This window comes from Adiantum capillus-veneris, chromosome 5 (assembly GCF_014529385.1).
Source record: "Adiantum capillus-veneris isolate H3 chromosome 5, ASM1452938v2, whole genome shotgun sequence".
Lineage (NCBI taxonomy): Eukaryota > Viridiplantae > Streptophyta > Polypodiopsida > Polypodiales > Pteridaceae > Adiantum > Adiantum capillus-veneris.
This window is the reverse complement of record NC_140935.1, coordinates 21,999,437-22,004,646: the sequence shown is the minus strand read 5'-3', so window position 1 is coordinate 22,004,646 and position 5,210 is coordinate 21,999,437. Positions and strand designations below refer to the sequence as shown.

At 44.1% G+C, this 5,210-nt stretch overlaps 1 pseudogene; it reads left to right on the top strand.

Moving 5' to 3' along the window:
• Positions 1-3,055: 3,055 nt before the first annotated feature.
• Positions 3,056-4,264, top strand: LOC147456992 (uncharacterized; annotated as a pseudogene).
• The last annotated feature ends 946 nt before the right edge of the window (positions 4,265-5,210 follow it).

The window sequence follows — 5,210 nt, the reverse complement described above, 5'->3', positions numbered from 1 at the left end:
AAGTGCTCCATGACGAGCTTCTCAAGCCAAATGGGTTATGACACGCCTAAAGATCTTATGAGGTTCTTTCCTGCTTTTCTCACTGGGGTAGCTATGCAATGGTACCTTAGTATGATGTGTCATTCTCCACATTTGATCCAAACTTGGGATGGATTCGGTAGCGCTTTTGTTGCCAGATTCTCTCCTATTTTGCCTTCTTGTTTAGTCTTTGGGACCCTGTTAGAATTCTTCCAAGGGGAGGGTGAACCAATTGATGAGTATATTAAGCGTTTTCATACTTTCAAGATGAAGCATTGTAATCCCTATGGTTTTGATGAGAGAGTTTTGTTGGAATGTTTTCTTACGGGTATGTTGAGGGATATTCAGTTTCATGTGAGGTTGTCAGATCCAAAGAAACTTGATGATGCATATTCACAAGCTATGGTTGTGGGGGAGGCCTTTGAAGCTACCGCCCTAGCCGTCCAATGGAGGGTAACCTTGCAGGCTGAGAGATCCAATAGAGAGACTTGTTCGACGGCTATGACATGTGGTTCTAATGTTCCTGTTCCACCATCTCTCACTCCAACACCTTTGCAAGCTAATGAAGCACCTCTTTTTAGTGATGACACTTCTTCTCTACCACATTGGGTACCATATGTGCCAAAGAGTGAGTTTGATTCCCATTCAAGGGGGTTTTGGCAAGATAAAGAAAAGAGGGAAAATAAGAGAAAAAGGGTAAAATTTAAATGGAAAAAGAAAAGCCCAATGGACAAGGCACTGGTCTAACCGGAAATTCTGGGTTCACACTAGCAGGCTAGTTTTCCCCGCAGAACGCCAATGTTGCAATTTTTTTTGGCCAAGGGCATGGGGATTTTGACAGATAAACAGAGCATTTGCATGAGATTTGAGTGTTGAAGTGAGCTTGAAAGGTTGTTTTATCATAATTTTCACGGCGATGATCTCACTTGGTCTGCTTTATGGAGTTGTTTTGACAGGGTATGATATGCTTGGAAATGCTACAATGAAGTCCACGCCCTTGACGACTAAAGATTGAGATTGGTCACTGCTAGAGGTGTACAAAGGAATCTGGGCAAGGATGGCCACCAATGGCCGCTTATTGTTTTTGCATATCATCTGTGATTTCATCGTACTATGCAAGTGTGTGTGTGTTTGTCAAAGGGAGTTCCGAGAATCCTTTGTCAAATTAAAAAAATGTGCTTTGATATGTTTGTTTCATGTGTTGCAGGGAGCATGCTGAAGCTTTCCAGAGGAAGGGAACCGAGCATAATGAGTTAGCCATATGCGCTGTTTTTGAACCATGTCAAGGCTGCCAAGAACAAGAAGACCACGACGGCCGAATGGGGGTCGCAATAGGTTGAGGGATTCCCCTATGTGTGTGTGCATCCGTGAGGAGAGGAAGAGTTTCTCTCGTTGCAAGCCAGTAGGATGCCGAGAACAGGCTGAGGAGATGCTCACCCTATAGCATGCCACGGAGGAGGTGTGAACCCGAGCTTGGAGGGGCTTTGATTAAGTGAGGTGTTTTAATACTTTTTTTTTAACAAACTATTGAGAGGGTGGCGGGTGTGTCGATCTATCGAGGAGGTACCGCATGTTGTTGCAGAGGGTTAGAGGGAAAGAGGGAGGAGCACCATTGGGTTGGTGCTACCGAGGCAAAGAGAGGGGGGCTCACTCCATAGCAAGAGGGCAAGCCATGTGGGCCGCTACCATGACGAGCATGAGAGGGCCACCGGGGGCAGAGGGTTAGGTAAAAAGAGAGAGGAGCACCATTTGTTGGCTACCAAGGCCGAGAGAGGAGGGGGTCAGTTTGAGGAGTATGCAATGACGAGCGAAAGGGGGGTCATCCTGTTACTGCTTGAATGAATGGGGGGTTGCACAGATGGTAAGAGAAACAACAAAATGGCATGTGTGATGCCCATTGAGAGGGGATCCGTGAGAGAGAGAGAGGGATCGGCCCTATTGACAACAGAGAGAGAGGACAATGCTCTGGTTGCAAAGCAAGAGAGAGAAAATCTCTATGGTGTTGGTGAAGAAGATGGCGTGCCCTCTAAGAGGTTGAAGAGGGAGAGTTTCTCTGTCGTGAATTGAATGAGAGAGAAGAGGGATGATTTTTTCTTTTTTTTAGCCTTTGACTTTATTAGAATCCCATAAGGGGGGATCCCATAACCGGGGTGAAAAAGAAGGAGAGAGAGAGATTCTCTCCATAAGAGAGAGCAAGCTAGGGATAGGAAGCTGTGTTACTCATATGGGGAGAGAGGAGTAAGGGAGAATCGGCTCATTGTAGTGCTACCTTAGAGTTTGAGAGAAAGAGCGAGAGAAGCTCTTGCTACAAAGGGATTGTGATCAAGAGAATAGAGAGAGCAGAGCTCTTGGGATCCAAAGAGGGATCGATAGAGATCTATTGTCATCCTCTTTGTTGGAATCAAAGGGAGAGTCGTGAGGGAGCAATGCAAGAGAGAGAGAGAGAGTGATTTGCTCTTGCTGCAAGTTGTGTGTGTGTGAGAGAGAGAGAGAGTGAGCAAGTATTCTTTCCTATCATAAACAAAAATTAGTGGGCTGCCCTATAGGGTGTAAGCCTTGATACCTTCAAGCAAAGTGGAAGCCTACGAAGCTGCATCGACGAAAGTTTTTGAAGTCAAAGATAAGTTTTGTAAAGCTTGCTATGAAAAAAAAAAATCACAATTCAAATTGCTGAATAATTTCACAACATCTCGCTCTCGTCTCGATTTTCATCTCTCTCTTTCAAACTAAAGACAACATTCTCTCTCTTCCTTTTTGCTGAACTATTAAGTGATCATGTTCGTGGATAATCATCGATACAATCTGGCACCAAGATTGCATGGCACATTCCTTGGCAGCAGATTTTAGCAACACATCTCCAGCCATAATTCCTTGTTGGTGGGCTTGGGTTGGGAGTTTGTATTTTTGTCTTTGCTTGGTTTTTCTTGTCTGGTCCTGCTCCATGGCCCAGGCATAGAAAAATATCTATCAGTGGCACGCCCGGTGGGACCCAGCTTCTAGCGTTCTCGCTTGAGCGAAGTACCTGCAATTCTTAGAGATGGAGCTAGTTTTTCCTTTTTTCTTGTATTTGATTTTTAGGCTGGTTTCTTTCCTCGCGTCCATCTGGGATGCATTCATATCTAGGCGGGGGGATTCCAAAAAAAGGGTTATTTTGACGCTTGTTGATACCCAGACCTCGAATATTCATGATGATGTTGGTGAGCCTTTAGTCTTTTATAAAATTTGGGATGAGTTTTTAGCCCATTTGAGCGATGAAGTGGATGAAGACAAGGGCATTTCCCTTGAGGATATTGCTTGGAGCGAAGCATTGAGAGAGAGTGCGACTCTTGACCAATGCATATGGGATGGCTTTTTGGCCAATGTAGTGGATGATGCCACTTTTATTGAATCTTTTCTTACGGAGAAGAATGGCTATTTTCCTCTTGTTCTTTCCCACCCTCCCACCCTTGTTGAGGAGGTGTTGTATGGAGTGGGGTTTACACATTCTTCTGAGCATATCGATGAAGATATGCAGCCTTTAGAAGGGATCGGGTCTGTCACAGGGGATAAGCCTATGATTGCAGCCACACATTTTGACGATGTTGTCCTTATTTAAGATGTTTGTGATGGTTCTAGTGTTAGCTCTCTTGATGTTTCTGATGACGATATGGTTTATACTGAAAATGTTTTTTTGAGAGAGCAGCATGCTTCTCTAGTTGCAGATCCCGTGGTTACTAATGGTTATGATGCTTTTAGCCCACCACCTATTCCCAAAGCTAGGGAGAGACCTATTGACCATTGGATTGTGAAGTTGACACCCTTTGATGGCGTTGAGGTTGTGACAGCTGACTCCCATTTACTGCAATTTGGTCAAGCTTGTTGGTTTGAGGGTTATGACACGCCTAAAGATCTTATGAGGTTCTTTCCTTCTTTTCTCACTGGGGTAGCTATGCAATGGTACCTTAGTATGATGTGTCATTCTCCACATTTGATCCAAACTTGGGATGGATTCGGTAGCGCTTTTGTTGCCAGATTCTCTCCTATTTTTCCTTCTTGTTTAGTCTTTGGGACCTTGTTAGAATTCTTCCAAGGGGAGGGTGAACCAATTGATGAGTATATTAAGCGTTTTCATACTTTCAAGATGAAGCATTGTGATCCCTATGGTTTTGATGAGAGAGTTTTGTTGGAATGTTTTCTTACGGGTATGTTGAGGGATATTCAGTTTCATGTGAGGTTGTCAGATCCAAAGAAACTTGATGATGCATGAGAGATCCAATAGAGAGACTTGTTCGACGGCTATGACATGTGGTTCTAATGTTCCTGTTCCACCATCTCTCACTCCAACACCTTTGCAAGCTAATGAAGCACCTCTTTTTAGTGATGACACTTCTTCTCTACCACATTGGGTACCATATGTGCCAAAGAGTGAGTTTGATTCCCATTCAAGGGGGTTTTGGCAAGATAAAGAAAAGAGGGAAAATAATAGAAAAAGGGTAAAATTTAAATGGAAAAAGAAAAGCCCAATGAACAAGGCACTGGTCTAACCGGAAATTCTGGGTTCACACTAGCAAGCTAGTTTTCCCCGCAGAACGCCATTGTTGCACTTTTTTTTGGCCAAGGGCATGGGGATTTTGACAGATAAACAGAGCATTTGCATGAGATTTGAGTGTTGAGTGAGCTTGAAAGGTTGTTTTATCATAATTTTCACGGTGATGATCTCACTTGGTCTGCTTTAAGGAGTTGTTTTGACAGGGTATGATATGCTTGGAAATGATACAATGAAGTCCACGCCCTTGACGACTAAAGATTGAGATCGGTCACTGCTAGAGGTGTACAAAGGAATCTGGGCAAGGATGGCCACTAATGGCCGCTTATTGTTTTTGCATATCATCTGTGATTTCATCGTACTATGCAAGTGTGTGTGTGTTTGTCAAAGGGAGTTCCGAGAAGCCTTTGTCAAATTAAAAAAATGTGCTTTGATATGTTTGTTTAATGTGTTGCGGGGAGCATGCTGAAGCTGTCCAGAGGAAGGGAACCGAGCATGATGAGGTAGCCATATGCGTTGTTTTTTAACCATGTCAAGGCTGCCAAGAACAAGAAGACCAGGACGGCCGAATGGGGGTCGCAATAGGCTGAGGGATTCCCCTATGTGTGTGTGCATCCGTGAGGAGAGGGAGAGTTTCTCTCGTTGCAAGCGAGTAGGATGCCGAGAA